The 16,053-nt window shown below is 62.5% G+C and overlaps 1 protein-coding gene across 6 annotated transcripts in view; it reads left to right on the forward strand.

Annotated features, from left to right (window-relative positions):
- TIAM1 (TIAM Rac1 associated GEF 1) overlaps positions 1 to 16,053 on the forward strand; it is a 180,358-nt gene that overhangs the window by 65,390 nt on the left and 98,915 nt on the right. Inside the window, exon 1 of one of the 6 annotated variants that reach the window (XM_036350045.1) lies at positions 113 to 805. The exons of 1 other annotated variant lie outside the window; for it this stretch is intronic. The gene's annotated coding sequence lies outside the window, so the exon portion shown is untranslated. Of the gene's footprint in view, positions 1 to 112; positions 806 to 2,986; positions 3,120 to 16,053 lie in introns of those variants that run through there. 4 more of the 6 variants (XM_036350043.1, XM_036350040.1, XM_036350046.1 and 1 more) reach the window with 4 other exon arrangements.

The following is a 16,053-nucleotide window of genomic DNA, read 5'->3' on the forward strand; positions in this document are numbered from 1 at the left end:
GGCGGATCTGCAGCCGAGCCGGGCGCAGCCGAGCTCATGTGGCTCAGACTCACCCCCGGCCCTCGCCCCGGAAGCTGCGATGGGGACCTTTTATTCTCAGGCCTGAGAGCTGCACAGTGGGCTCCTCCGTAACCCATCACGGGTTCAGCGGTGCCTCCCCGTTAGGCCCAGGGGGTCCTGGGTGAGCGAACCCACTGCCTCCCCCCCACCCCCCACGCTGAGCAGCACCCGCCCCAGCGAGATGAACTGGTCTCCGAGGAAGCACCCCCGTGCGACAGCCCAGCTGGAAGGGAGACCTCTCGGGTGACGAGGTCAGAGAACGGGGGACGCTGTCTCCACGGTGAGCCCTCGCCCCGCTGGCGGCCGGCCCGCCCTTCCTGGAAGTGATGAGGCTCCACAGCGGGCGGTGAGCTGCCCTTCCCGCACGCCCTGGAGCGGCTCCAGCTGTGGTCGGGGAGCGGCTGATGCCGCGATAAGCCTGCCTCCGTGCGTCTCGCCCCGGCCCGGGCTCCTGGCCCTGCAGCCGCTCTGCACCCTCCTCCCGGCCCCTGGCCTGGCTCATCCCACCTCCAGCCCCACAGAAGCCCTGGCGAGGCATGCGGTGCGGGCTGAGGCTGTGCACAGACCACGGCTGCTTCGGAGCTGCCGGCCCGGGAGACATGCCTGTCTGTGGCTCTCCAGGCCCCGGGCGTCTGCGTGACACGTGATCCCGTACGGAGTCGGGGCGCCTCGCCTCGGGTCTCACCGGCAGGTGGAGGCGTTCTGGGCGAGACCCCTTCCTCTTGTCGGGGGCTTTCCTGAACAGGTGGGGATTTTTTTTTTAGTTTCAATTTATTCTGACGTATATGTGTGTGAATGTATATGTGTGTGTGTGTGTGTGTATGTGTGTGTGTGTGTGTATGTGTGTGTGAATGTATGTGTGTGTGTGAATGTATGTGTGTGTGAATGTATATGTGTGTGTGAATGTATGTGTGTGTGAATGTATATGTGTGTGTGTGAATGTATATGTGTGTGAATGTATATGTGTGTGTGTGTGTGAATGTATATGTGTGTGTGAATGTATATGTGTGTGTGAATGTATATGTGTGTGTGTGTGTGTGTGTGTATGTGTGTGTATATGAGGAAGGGAGGGGGAGAGGGATAGAAGCATCAGTGATGAGAGAGAATCATGGACCGGCTGCCTTCTGCACACCCCACACCGGGGATGGAGCCCACAACCGGGCCTGTGCCCTGACCGGGAATCGAAGCGTGACCTCCTGGTGCATGGGTCAAGGCTCAAGCACGGAGCCACGCCGGCCGGGCCATTTGGGGACGTCTCGTGCACCCTTGACTTCTGCCTATAAGGCCCCCTTGCACCCCAAAGCATGACATCCAAAGAGGTCCCGCGCCCTGAGGTGCCCAGCCACTCCGCGAGGGAGGCGGCTCCGTCCACACGCCCGGCAGTCGTGGGGGCGTCCTCAGGTCGCTGGGTCCTCGGTCTCAGTTATGACATCGGTGCTCCTGCCGGCCCCGCGCAGGCTCCAGGCCCAGAGGGATGAGCCGCGCCCGCAGGTGAACGGATGTCTTGCGTGGGTCATGTTTCCCACCATTTCTGTTTGTGTCGTTACTGGCTGAACGTTCCCTTTTCTGAGAACCGCTCCGGCCTCTCGCTGACAGGCCTTGAGGAATTGGGACTTTTTAAATGAATGTGGTGCCCGGCCGGCGAGGCTCCATGGTTGGGCCTTGACCCGTGAACCAGGAGGTCAGGGTTCGGTTCCTAGTCAGGGCACAGGCCGGGTTGTGGGCTCCATCCCCAGTGGGGGGCGTGCAGGAGGCAGCCGGTCCCTGATTCTCTCTCATCATTGATGTCTCTCTCCCTCTCCCTTCCTCTCTGAGGTCAGTAGGAAACACTATGAAATGGATCCTGTGTGTGTCTGTAGCCGGGGTCTTCGAGGCCAGCCCCTGGCAGGGCGGCCGGTGTCCCTGGCTTTCGACCCAGCTGCTGACCTTGGGAAACGATAGCCGTGTTAACCCATCCATTTCACCCCTGATGCTCCGCTGCTGCGGCTGTGGCCCTGCCTGTCGTTCCGGGAGCTGTTTCCTGCGCCTGGCATTTCTCTCGTTTTCTTTAACTCGCCGCCCGCGGCGTCCCGCACGGTGTGGCCATTTAGAGTTTTATTAACGAAACTCCCCCTGGGAACCCAGGTCCAGCCCGGAGCGCGTGGGGCGGCTGAGCTAGCCTGTCCTCAGGCGGTCAGAGCGTGGGAGCTAAAACTGCTCCGGAGTCCAGGGGCCAGCAGCGCTGTTTTAGGGGGAAAGTGTGTTTTCCAGGAAAGCGTGCTCACAGGCGGCTGCCGCTGCGCTGGGAGGTTCGGTTTCAGGCTGTGCGGTGGGTGGTTCGCTGCATTGCCTCTGAGTGTGTTGTTTATCTGGCTGGTTCATCGGTGTTAAAGCACTTTGATTTCAGAGAGGGAGAGGGAGATGGACGCATCAATGATGAGAGAGAATCATTGATCGGCTGCCTCTTGCACGCCCCCTACTGGGGATGGAGCCTGCAACCCGGGCCTGTGCCCTGACTGGGAATCGAACCCGGGACCCTTCAGGCCGCAGGCTGACGCTCTGTCCACTGAGCCACGCCGCCCGGCTCCTCTCTGTTAAAGTAGCTGTTTAGGAATTAGGGTCCGTTTGCTGCAGGTCTGCCTTCCTGCCCGTCAGGAGGGTGCGTGCGATTACCGAAGACTCTGTAAGCGCTCCTCCCGGCGCCCACGGGCTGCGGAGCTGGCCGGGCGGGCGCTGTGCCCCCTGCAGGGCCCCCCGGTTCCCCGGGACATGGTGGGACCTGCCGGGAACCCCTTCTCCCCAGGACCCAGGGCAGCTCGGGGCTCTGACAGCCCGGGCTCCCCGAGCGCCAGTGCGGGAGGAGGCGGGAGGAGGCGGGGGAGGAGGAGGAGGGAGGCGGGGTGGGGGGAGGAGCTAGACTCCCTCCAACTCCCGGCGGCTGGGCTCCGCGGAAACTGCCTGCTCGAGCCGCGCTCACTGGGAGCGGGAGGCAGCCGCCAGCTCCTAAGCGGGAACTTCGGGATGTGAGGCCGGACAGACGGAAGGACAGACGGACGGACCAGCACGGGCCCCTGGGCAGGGTGAGCCTCAGTTTCTCCCCGCCGGTCCCGCTGGCGAGTCTCTGTGTCGGGAGCTGGCCGTGGACCTGGAGGGCGGGCGGGACGGCTGCCGCGTGGGGACCTGCGCGCCCAGTGCCCTGGGACCGGACGCTCCGAGGGGCTCAGCGTGTCCCCCCCCCCCCCCCGACCAGACGGGGGCACACGGGTGGGGCGGGGCTGTGGGCGTGCTGCCCACCAAGACGCCGCGTGTCCGGTCCCCCTGCCCCGCTGCCCTGTGAGCGCCCCCCCCCCCCCAGGGAAGCCTTGGGGTCCCTGGGCAACTTCCCTGGATGTCCGGGGCGGGGGATGTCCTGGGGTGGCTGGCGGGCGGCTCCTGGGGGGCTCCTGGAGGGCTCCTAGGTCTGTGGGGTCTGGGAGGTCAGACCTGCGAGGTGCAGGCGGCTGGCTGTGGGGGTTGGTCTGGACGCTGTTGAAATGCGGTCTTGGTCTCCTGGTGGCTGCTCTGTCGTTGGTGGATCCCCAAGTCCTCTTCAGGGCGGGGGAGGGAGTTGGGGCGCGGGGTGGGGATCCTGTGACTGACATGCAGGCGGCAAACTCGGCCAGAGATGCAGTGTCCGCCTTCCACCCTCCGCAGGTCTCGGCTCCCGGAGGCTCCCCTGGGCGTGGGGGCCCCGTACCTGGGGTCCCAGGGAGGCTGGGGTTGGCCCTCACCGGCCCCCCGTCTGCGGGCCGGGCGGTGCGGGCGGTGCTTGTGCGCGGCGTGTCTGAGCCTGTCCGTGTGTGGATGCGTGTGTGTGCATGCGTGTGTGGGTGTGCCTGTGTGTGTGGTAAGCTAACCCTTTATGAGAGTTTGTAGGACAGGGAACAAAGGTGAAGCAATGGATGTGTTACGTTGTCAGAAACACGTTTCCTTTCTGAGGGTGCCTCCCGCGCTGTGTGGGTGTTGGGGCCGGTGGGGGTCAGGAGGGTGTTGGGGATCCGTGTCCCCTCACATCAGGGGAGCAGCCAGGCTTTCTCCGAGTCCCTACACTGGAACTTGGGTCAGGGGACAGGGTGGTTTTGCAGTTTGGGGTTTCCACATCCCGGCTTCCCTTAAGTTAATGACATAGAAGTAGAATGAAGTGACTTTTAAACCAAACCAAACACGTCCCAGGAAGGCTGGGGGGGGTGGGGAGAGGGGCGGAAGGAAGGGGTAGTGTGGGGAGGAGGGGGGTGTATAGCAGAGGGTGTGGGGGGGGGGGCTCACGCCGTCACAGCTGCCGTCACAGCTGCCGAGCAGGTTCCAGCCTCTGTCTTGAAGCCAATTCCTCCACCCAGCCCCACCCTGTCTCCCTCCCCTCCCGGCCCACCCCCACCCGGACCCCTTCCCCACCCAGTCCTTGGCCCCCTCCCCTCCCGGCCCACCCACCCTGGCCCCCTCCCCTCCCGGCCCACCCCCACCCGGACCCCTTCCCCACCCAGTCCTTGGCCCCCTCCCCTCCTGGCCCACCCCACCCTGGCCCCCTCCCCTCCCGGCCCACCCCCACCCGGACCCCTTCCCCACCAAGTCCCACCCTGGCCCCTTCCCCACCCAGTCCCACCCTGGCCCCCTCCCCACCCAGTCCCTGGACCCCTCCCCTCCCCTCCCCACCCAGCCCCACCCTGACCCCTTCCCCACCCAGTCCTTGGCCCCCTCCCCTCCTGGCCCACCCCACCCGGACCCCTTCCCCACCAAGTCCCACCCTGGCCCCTTCCCCACCCAGTCCCACCCTGGCCCCCTCCCCACCCCACCCTGGCCCCTCCCCTCCCCTCCCCACTCAGCCCCACCCTGACCCCCTCCCCACCCAGTCCCTGGACCCCTCACCTCCCCTCCCCACCCAGCCCAGATCCTCCTCCCCTCCCCACTCCACCCAACCCCATCTCCCTCCCCACCCAGCCCCCAGGAGCTTTAGCACCCGCCCAGCAGGAAGGCCCGCCTCCTGGGAGCCGCTGTGAGTGACAGGCGGGAGCAGGGTGGTGTGCGGAGCAGCACCCCCAGCTGGAGGAGGGATGCTATTCGTAAAGGGTAGAGACAGCCCCGTGGACGGAGGCACGGGGAGACCTGCCATCTGAGTCCCGCGTGGCCGCAGGCGGTGCGTCCTGTGCCCAGAGTGTCCTTAGGGCCTGGCCTCGCCCGCTCCCCCGATTCTTGTTTTTTTAAGTGTCGGCAGGTTCAGCGCATTGTAGGGCCACTGCAGTGACCCTGCTTCTGTAAGAAAAAATGTTTTTATTGATTTCAGAGAGAGGAAGGGAGAGGGAGAGGGAGAGGGAGAAACATCAGTGATGAGAGTCATGGACGGCTGCCTCCTGCACGCCCCCCACTGGGGATGGAGCCCACAGCCCGGGCCTGTGCCTGATGGGGCATCCAACCGTGACCTCCTGGTTCCTAGGTCGACGCTCAACCCCTGAGCCACCGGCCGGGCTGAAGTGCAGAAGTTGTTGGTATAGAATTGCACGGGCGCCTCTGGCAGTGCTGTTGCGTCTGTAGAAACGCTGCCCTCTCGCTCCTGGCGCGGCTGGCGCCTGCCTTTCCCTCATCAGCCTGGCCGACAACGTGCTCTCCACCCAGCCACCCACTCGGGCTGCTGTTTGTATTTTAGATGAAGCACAAACAAGCATTAGCTCTTCTCTCCAGTTTGCACACATTTTAAAAAGCTCTGCCCTGTGCAGCTCCTGTCAGAGCAGATTTGAGAACTCGGTGACCGAGCCTCTTGGCTGTAGGAGCGAGACAGTCAGCCCGGACGGGCGGCTCCTCGTCAGAGCACCTTCCCCACACGCCCAGGTTGCGGGTTCGATCCCCGGGCAGGGCACAGCAGGAATCAACCAGTGCTGCGTACGTGGGCACGACAGCAGGTCTGCGTTTCTCCCCCCTCACCCTCTCAGATGTAAGAAGAGAGACATCCTGTACCGATCTCGAAGCGTGCTTCCCGCTTCCGCTCCTGGGGACCATGCACAATGCGTCAGGGGGTCTAGGCGGGCTCTGCGCCTTCGCCGGGCACTTTGTGACATTGTCTCAGGAACAGGGAACCAGAATTTACATCAGACTCTCTGGCAGTTGGCTGTGAATTGCAGGCGCGTCGCCCGCTCCGCTCCGCGGTGGCTGACTGAGTGCTGGATGGCCTGGGAGGGGCGCGTTTCGGTTCCTGCTGCGAGCGTGAGCCTGGCCTTTGAAGGCTCCTCCGAGGGCCTGTGAGTAGGTGGCCGGGCAAGAACAGGAACTTGGAGCCCGAAGGAGCTGGGCTTGGCTCGAGCTGCGTGGCCTCAGGAACGCTGCCCAACCTCTGAGCTTTCATTTCCCTCCTGGGAGACGGAGCTGCTGGAAGCTGCACGGGGAGGGGGGTGGTGGAGGGGGACAGTGGATGTGAGATTTTCTTTATTCTTATTTTTTAAAAATATATTTTTATTGATCTCAGAGAGGAAGGGAGAGGGAGAGGGAAATATCAGTGATGAGAGAATCATGGACTGGCTGCCTCCTGCCCGCCCCCCCATGGGGATCGAGTCCTCAACCCCGGGCCTGTGCCCTGATGGGGAGTCGAACCGGGACCTCCTGGTTCATAGGTCGACACTCAACCCCTGAGCCACCCGGCCGGGCTGCTGAGAGAGCTCTGTGAATGTTCTTGTCCAGTTCCTGTCTGGGTTCGGCACAGAGCAGGCGCCCAGTGCATCCCGGCACAGGGAGTGTTTCTCCCCCTCTCCTTCCTGCTTCCAGCCTCACAGCTTCTCTGTGTTTTCCCTCCAGGAACGTGGGAGGTTATGCAGTGGAGTCACACACACTCACACACACACACACGCACACACACACATATACTCATACACATACTAATTCACACTGACACATGCACACACACTCACACGCACACTCACACACACACTCACACGCACACACATGCACGCACATGCACGCACACTCACATGCACACATACACTCATACACATACTAACTCACACTGACACACATTCACACACATGCACACACACACTCACACACACTCACACCTGCGCATGCTCGCACGCACGCACTCGGATACTGAGTATTGGGGGGACCGCGGATGGGGGACCGCGGATTGCCGCGTTGATGCTGTACTGCCCTTGAGTTTTCTGAGAGCGTCTGCAGACCTGGGAGTGGGCAGGGGGGCTGACGGTGCTGTGGCCAACCTCACCCCAGAGGGGAGCAGAGAGCCTGGGGTGGGGGTGCTGGTTAGTGTCCCTCACGGGGGGGTGCAGCGGGCCCCCCTTCACGTCCTGAGACTTGAAGCGAAATGTCCTTCAACAAAACCAGTTTCCTTGGCCGACGGGTATAGAAGGGGAGTCCCCGGGCATCAGTGATGATCGTGCTGCTTGGAAACAGCTGTGGGCGGGGCGCTCGTTGGTGAAACTTGGGGAGAGACCGTCAGGTCGGGAAAGTTGGGTTTGCTCAGTGGTTGGCTGTGTGAGATCTGGGGGATCGTCCCTGTTGAGAGTTCTGACTCCCTCAGGTACGCGAGCCTGGGCATGGCCGCTGGGTAAGGGCCCGAGGGCTTCCCGGGCCATTTCAACACCAGGCCTGAGTGTCTGCCTCATCCGAGGGGCTTTCCTGTCGTCTCCCCGCCGTTTCCCAGGAGAACGGGGTGCTTCTGGGGTCTGAGCTCTGAGCACAGACCTGCTGTCTCCAGGGTCAGCTCCTGTGGGCGGGACCGCTGCCCGGCGCCTCCTTCTGGCCCCGCCCTGTGGGTTTAAAACATTTTTCTTACTGTCGAGCCCGCTGGTGTGGCTCAGCGCTGACCTCGAACCAGGAGGTTACAGTTCGATTCCGGTCAGGGCGCATGCGGGCTCCATCCCCAGTGAGGGACATGCAGGAGGCAGCCGATCAGTGATTCTCTCTCTTCATTGATGTTTCTCTCTCTCCCTCTCCCTTCCTCTCGCTCTGAAAAATTTCACCAACAGGAGGTCTCCCCTCTTCGCAGTGTTAAGTGCACGTGCGTGTTCTCAGCCGTGGGCACAGTCACACCTGCTGTGCCCGTTGGGCTTAGGGTCAGGGTCAGGGTCAGGGTCAGGGTCAGGGTGGGCTTCCCCCAGCCCCTGGCACTGCAGCTCGGTGCTGGGTTCCCAGGGCTGGGCTGTGTCCGGCCCGTCCTGTAGGTGGGCTGTGTCCGGCCCGTCCTGTAGGTGGGCTGTGTCCCGCCCTGTGGTGGCCCCGGGAGCACGCCCTTCCCTTCCAGGCTGAGGAACACTCCTCCACACGCGTCTGTGAGAGCGTGCGTCGCCCCATCACCTGTCGTGGGCCCGTGGGTGCTCGCGTCCTGGCCTCGGGCCCCGGGCTGCGGGGGGTCTCGGAGACAGGCTTTCGGGTCCTTGGGGCGCAGTGCTCAGCGGGGGTCCTGGGTGCCGGAAGCTGCGTCCTCTGGGTGTCAGGGATCCTGCTCTCTGGTTCCCGCCGGGTGAGGCCTGGCCCTGCCTCCCGCACAGGCCGCGCAGGGACCTGCTCCTCCCGTCCGTCCGGCCTGAAACTGGCCCGGCAGCCTCGCCCTCCGTCCAGGGCCAGGCCTCAGCGTGTCCACACCATGGGTTGTTGTCATGACCTGGCCCTTGTTCAGGGCAGAAATGAATACATGATAATGCAGCAGGAGCAGCGCGCGGACCTGCTCTGCCCGCCCTTTGACCCCGCCAACCGCTGTCACCCCCGCAGCTGCAGCCCCCCCTTTTTTTATATTTTTACTAGCGGCCGATGCATGACATTCGGGCAGGAGTAGGCCTTCCATCCCCCGCTGTCGGGCACCGGCTTCCCTCTGGCACCTGGGACCTGGGCTTCCCTCGCAGCCCCGGCTTTGTCCAGAAGGTCATCTGGTCTAATTAGCATATTACGCTTTTATTATTATAGATCGATCTCAGAGAGGAAGGGAGAGGGAGAAAGAGAGAGACTTCAATGATGAGAGAGAATCACTGATCGGCTGCCTCCTGCACGCCCCACACTGGGGACCGAGTCTGCAACCTGGGCCTGTGCCCTGACCGGGAATTGAACTGTGACCTGGTTCATAGGTCGAGGCTCAACCACTGAGCACGCCGGCCGGGCCAAATCTTCCTTTATAGTTGGTGAGAAAAGGCCTTTCGTCACCACGCTTGTCGCTGGTGAGTTCTCGAATGAGCTCGAGGGCCCAAGTGCCCATGAGAACCGAGGTTCCTCTACCCCCGACTTCTCCTTCACGTTCGAATCAGAAGGGCCCACCCCCCTTCAGCTGTTTTCCCTCCTGCACCCTCGTGGCCGGAATCAGCTCAGACCCTGCGTTCTCCAGGCCCCTCTCGTCCGGGCTGCTCGCCTGGGTTTTGGTTCTGGACGGAGTGAACCGTGGGTCCCGTGTGTCACCGAGCCGTGGCCCGAGCACAGCGGGGTCCGAGCCTTTTAGGAACCCTCGCCTGCGATGCTGGGTGTGGGGCTCCCGTCGCCGGTTTAGAGGGGCGTGCGGCAGGGCGTCCCGAGAGGGGGAGAGAGACATCGATGATGAGAGAGGATCACGGATCGGCTGCCTCCTGCACGCCCCCCATGGGATGAAGCCCACGGCCCAGGCCTGTGCCCTGACCAGGACTCGAACCATGACCTCCTGGTTCACAGGTTGACGCTCAACCACTGAGCTACGCCGGCCGGGCAAAGACTCAATATTTAAATGGGCAGAGGAGGGACCGTGAGCACTAGCCCCGCTCCTCCCAGGTGCCAGGCCCACATCCAGGTCACCTCCCTCCAGGCCTCCTCCGCGAGCGCGCGGAGCTGGCTTTGAAGGATGTCGGGAGGTAACGCTTTTCCGCATTATTTCCACCCGTCTGGGTTCTCGGGTGCTGGGTGGGGGCAGTTCTTCCTGCTTTCAAAGTCCCTCATGAAATATGCAAGGTCCCCGGGGCGGGCCCAGGACTAGCGTCTAGGAGGCCGGGCAGGCTGGCTCCATTGGGGGGGCGCAGCCCGCTGAGCCACCGTGTCCCACCGTCCCCTCCTGTGCGTCCCTGACAGCCGCCCCCTGAGGTCGCCCCCCCTTTCCCATTCCGCCCAGGAGGCTCTGGGAGGTGGGAGGGCGCGCTCACCGTGGCGGGGACATCAGTGTGGGCGGGAGCCGTCCTGGGAGCCTGGGCCGTGCACCCCACGCGCCTCCTGCCCCCCTGGCCTCGGGCCCCGACCGGCCATGCGCTCGTGTGGCGCAGTGTTCTCGACAGACTGTCTTCGGGAGGACGCAGTGGGCGAGGTGAGCCGCCTCTTGTGTGTGAGAAAGTCTATATAATGTAACGCGCACCATCTTAGCCGTTTCTAGCCCCATAGTTCAGCGGATTAAGTGCATTTACGATGCTACGCAGCCGTTGCCACTGTCTATTTCTAGAACTTTTTCATCATCCCGAACAGAAGCTCTGGGCTCCTTGAGCAATAGTGCCCCCCGCCCCCCATCTGCCCGCGGACCTGCCTGCTGAGGGCGGGCAGGCCTCTTGGGGGGTGTGGGTCATGGACACTCCTCCTGCCGTGGCTCCTGCCGCCTGCCAGTGTCCTGGCCACGCGCGTCGGAAGCGTTCCTCTGACTGGACGGTGCTCCGTGGCCTCCACAGGCTGCGCTGTTACCCGCCCGTCGTGGCGCTTTAAGAAAACCTTCATTCTTGAAAGTGTGACGTAGGTCTTCCTCCCCCCGTAACCACTTCCAGCCACTGCCCCCCCCCCCCCCCCCCCCCCGTGCTCACCACCCCAGCGCATGTGTCCGCGGGGTATGCACGTTTGCTACGAGGTCCTTGGGGGATCTCTTCCCACCCTCCCCTGCCTTCCCTCTGAGGTTCGTGTCTGGGCACCTAGGGGCGCCCCCGCTGTGGGCATCGTGCTGGGAGCGCTGGCCACACAGCCCGGCACAGAACAAAGCCGCCTGAGGGACAAGGGGCCACAGACATTTCCCCGGAGAGGAGCCGCCGGTGGCCGCGACGCACAGGGACAGAGGCTCCCATCATGGTCGCTAGGGAAACGCAAGCCACTGCCCCAGTGGGGGCACCTGTGCCCGTCAGAATAGTCGGAATAATAGTAATAATAATAATAAAATAATAATAATAATACAACAGCAGCAGCAGCACACCAGGTGCCGGCTCCTCCCCGGGACACATGCAGCGCCCTGAGCGCTCTGGGTTCCCGGCGCCGCGATTCTCACCTGGATCCGGTCGGAGGGAACCACAGTCTGGCTAGTTCTGGGGGCTCCCTGTGCCCCGAGCTCGGGGCGAGGAGGAGCCTGGCACTGGTGTTAACAAACATTCAGATGCAGATGCCACTTGGTCCCCCATGAAGTTCTCCCCTGCTCGTCCCAGGCGGCTGCACCTCACTGTCCGATCACTACGAACCTTTTCTTGAAATGTTTATACGTATAAATTCAATGTATTTATTGATTTCAGAGGAAGGGCGGGGAGAGAGAGAGAGAGAGAGACATCAGTGATGAGAGAGAATCACGACCGGCTGCCTCCTGCACACCCCACACTGGGGATGGAGCCCGCAACCCGGGCCTGTGCCCTGACTGGGAATCGAACCCTGACCTCCTGGTTCATAGGTCGATGCTCAGCCACTGAGCCACGCTGGCTGGGCTCTGGAAACGTTTTTGTTTTGGCTGTTTAATTAGGAACGCGTGACGATGAAGCGATGCTTTCTGCTGAAGTGCTGGTCTCCCGCCCGGCAATTCTCTGCTGGGGACGGGGAGTCGTGGTAGGTGACACTCTTCCCCCGGAGCCACACTGGGGGGCCAGGAGCCCTCTGGAGCCAGAATCGGAACGGGTCCCTCCCCCAGCAGGCCTGTAGAATGAATGAATGAATGAATGAGGTTGTGACATCCACCCTGTTGCGCTCTCTGCTTTGGGGCTGAGTTCGTGGCCTTCTTGGTTGGGGGAGCCTCCCGACACGGTACAGTTACTTGTCCGCAGCGGAAGCTGTCGTGGCTTCGTGGCAGGTGTGGCCGCCCTCCCACGTAAACACGTTCACACGTAAAGCTGTGCGGGTCCCGCTCGGGTGGGAATCGGGGCAGCCTTGGGCGCGCTCCTCGTGTGACGACGGCTGTGCCGGGCAGGTCGTTTCGTCTCGAATTCCAGAAGGTTCCGGCCGTTCTCCCCGGATCTGTGCCGAGAGCCTTGGGAGCACAGTGGCTGACGGTAGCACGTCGGTGTGACCCCGCCCTTGACAAGCATGAGCGTTTCCTTAAGAAGCGGCTCCGTGTAAGAGCCTGGATCACCATCGGGGCCGTGGCTTCTGGCAGGACGGAGACCCCTTTGGGGTTTGTAAAACCGTGTTCGTGGTTTGGGGCCGCCCTGTGAGCACAGTGTTGTGGGTCAGAGCAGGAAGGAGAGCAGGCCTCTGTCTGTGTGTCTGTCCACCGGGTTGAAACGGGTCCCACGGGTCCCGGGTGCGAAGACTCGGCTGCCCCACTGTGTGGTGTTGAGGGCGGTGGGAGCGACTAGAGGAACCCGGTTTTCTTTGCGTGGCACGTCGGCCTCCGCTGGCTCTGTTTCTTCCTCATAAAAAGCTTCAAGCGTTCATTGTTCCCACTAACATTTTTATATCGGCACGTCCTCCCCGAAGCCGGCACTTACCCGGCCGCTCAGAGCAGACCCATCAGGAAATCAGCTTAAATCCCACCCACCTCAGGGCCCCTGCTTCTCCCTCACACCCAGCCTCTGCCCCCAGCCGAGGATCGGTGTGACCGGCCACCCCTTGCTCAGCGCAGACAGGAGACGTGAGGGTCCCGGACTCAGTTTCCTCATCTGTGAAATGGGTCTGCTTAGGACAGTGTCCTGCTCCCGGGATTGTGGGACTATGAGATGAGCTTCCGTGTGTAACACGCGTAGCCACGTCCTCAGGAAACAGTCGCCGGTGATCGTGGTGGCGGCGGAACTGTTCGTACCGCAGCAATCAGATGTTCGGCTTCCTGCAGCGTTCTCAGAATCCGTCCGTCCGGCTGCTCGAGCCACGCGACCGGGCAGAGCACGGCCCTGGTTTTGAAAGCACCTGCTTGATGCTGTCTCTGATTTGGCCCGTGTGGCTCGGGGGTTCCGTGTGCGCGTTGTTTTGTTCCCACACGTCGCGGTGACGTGAGCAGAGCGGTCCGAGGCGGCCTCGGTACCGGGACCCGCGCTCTGCCCGCTGCGTGCTGGTGGTCGGGGGCCCACGGGTGTGTCCACGGAGACTCGGTGCCGCTGACCTCCGTGGCCGGGTCTGTCCTTCAAGTTCACTGGTTTAAAGCATGGAGTCAGTCGGTGGGGGAAGACGTTTCCTGGTGTTTCCTTCTATGTAACATGTTCACGTGTAAGAAACGCTTCTGGACTCACAGGATATCAGACCTCTTCAGAGCAGGCGTCCCCCGATGGCTCACCCAGCTCTGAGCGTGCACCCCCCGTTTCCCGTGAGTCCCCCCGATGGCTCACCCAGCTCTGAGCGTGCACCCCCCGTTTCCCGTGAGTCCCCCCGATGGCTCACCCAGCTCTGAGCGTGCACCCCCCGTTTCCCGTGAGTCCCCCCGATTCCTCACCCAGCTCTGAGCGTGCACCCCCGTTTCCCATAAGTCCTCCGATGGCTCACCCAGCTCTGAGCGTGCACCCCCCGTTTCCCATGAGTCCCCCCGATTCCTCACCCAGCTCTGAGTGTGCACCCCCCCGTTTCCCGTGAGTCCCCCCGATGGCTCACCCAGCTCTGAGCGTGCACCCCCATTTCCCATGAGTCCCCCCGATTCCTCACCCAGCTCTGAGCGTGCACCCCCCGTTTCCCATGTGTCCCCCCGATTCCTCACCCAGCTCTGAGCGTGCACCCCCCGTTTCCCGTGAGTCCGAGGGCTAGAATGTCAGTCGCCATCTTTACTTTGACATGCGAGTCCTCCCTGATGGGACCTCTGGGTCCCGTGCAGCTGCCCGTCTGCCCTGCTGTGTCCCCCATCCCCCGGCCACTAGGACCGTTGCACCTGGCTGCTCCCCCCGTCGGCCTGCTGGGCTCTGACACCCCTCCCATGGGTCACCACGGTCGTTTGGGGGTCAGCGGGCTTGGCGTTTTGTCGTGGTTTCGGGGGGGAGTGGCCTGTTTCGCACGCTGGCCCCGGGGCTCCGGGCTCACGCTCCCCCGAGTGGACATCGGGAGGGGCCGTCATGTGAGACCCAAGTTTGACATTGTTGTCACCACTTTCCCCACAACTGGGCGTTGGTGAGATCTCCACGGCCGTGCCCGGCAGTTCCTCAGGAAGCTGGGGTGGGGGGGGCCCCGAGGCTCAGCTGGTACCCAGCTCGGCTCCGTGAGGGGTACCAGAGGGTTCCTCTCTCTCCTGTCTCCTCCCTCCTGCCCCCTCCTGCTCCTGCCCCTATACCTCCTCTCCTGCCCCTGCACCCTCCCTCCTGCCCCCCCCCCCCGCTCCCCCTGCTCCTCAGCCTGTGGGCTCCGTGGGGCTCAGCTGGAGAAACACCCCCCCGCCCCCCCGTGTGGTTATCACCATGTGCTGCTCTAAAAATAACCAGTGACAGTTCTTGGCTCCAGATTTGAGTTTTAGAAATTGTTTGTCGATAGATGGTTCCAGAAAAGCAGCATTTAGGGAAGCGATGACCATCATGAACCCTCCACGCACATCCTTGTGAAGCAAAATATTTAAAGTTTATACCATTCCATCGATGTGACCCCCCCCCCCCCCCCCCCCCGCTGAGATGAAAGATGGTCTGAGACAGGATTGGGTCCAGTGAGAATGGCAGACGTGTCAGGGTTATGAACGGCATCTGTTCCCAGCGCGCTCTGGGGCGCGGAGAGCTCTGCCCGCCGAGAGCGTGGCCGCCGCATGGAGGGAACCTGGCCCTGCCCGTGGCCAGCACCCGGGAGGCGGGCGTTTGGCTGAACTGACCTCATCGGGACCCGTTGCAGGCGGGGGATCACCCGCCCCCCCCACGCCCCCGTGTCTCACACACAGAGCGCAGGGCTGCTCCTGGGACCTGGGTGAGGCTCTCCCTTCCCGCCTCTCTTCCTCCTCCCGCTCTCCGCGTCCTGGCACCCCCTCCGTCCCATCCCCTGTCCCTTCCGCTCACCTGGGCTGGCACACGGGACCGCGGGGCTCCAGGACGAGGACGGAGAGCGAGCTCTTTCTCGCTGTCACGGGAGACGCCTGTGCTGTCACCACGGGGCGTCCCGGGGCGTGGGGGGGGGCACGTGCCCATCCTTCCTTGCGAGGAGGAACCTGGGGGAGGCCCACAGGACTCACCCTGTCCTTTGCTTCGGCTTCTTCTAAGCCACTTACCCCCCAGAGTGTGTTTTTCAAAAGGGCTTTGTTTTAACCGTATCGATCCTGTTGATGCCTGGGATGCGAGGCCGGCTACTGTCTGACCCAAGGTTTGGGTCCAGAGGCCCCTGAGGGGCGCGCCTTGCAGGCCAGTGGGCAGGACGCGTGGCCTCAGTTGTACGTGGATAACGATGTTTTTATTCCTGAGCCTAGAAGCCCACCTGGTGCAGAGATGGGCCTGCTGCCTCCTGTAGTTGGCTTTCTCCTGCCCCCGAGTGGGGTTCCCGCCTGCGCCCCCTCCATGCTTCTTAGTCTCAGGTCTACGTTCATGTCCGTGTTCATGTCCGTGTTCATGTTCGCGTTCATGTTCGCGTTCATGTCTGTGTTCATGTTCGCGTTCATGTCCGTGTTCATGTTCATGTCTGTGTTCATGTCTGTGTTCATGTCCGTGTTCATGTCCGTGTTCATGTCTGTGTTCATGTTTGCGTTCATGTCCGTGTTCATGTCCGCGTTCATGTCCGTGTTCATGTCCATGTTCATGTCCATGTTCATGTTCGTGTTCATGTCCGTGTTCATGTCTGTGTTCATGTTCACGTTCATGTCCGTGTTCATGTCCGTGTTCATGTCCGTGTTCATGTCTGTGTTCATGTCCGTGTTCATGTCCACATTCATGCCTGTGTTCATGTCCGTGTTCATGTTCGCGTTCATGTCCGTGTTCATGTTCGTGT

Source organism: Myotis myotis, unplaced genomic scaffold (genome assembly GCF_014108235.1).
Source record: "Myotis myotis isolate mMyoMyo1 unplaced genomic scaffold, mMyoMyo1.p scaffold_m19_p_2, whole genome shotgun sequence".
Lineage (NCBI taxonomy): Eukaryota > Metazoa > Chordata > Mammalia > Chiroptera > Vespertilionidae > Myotis > Myotis myotis.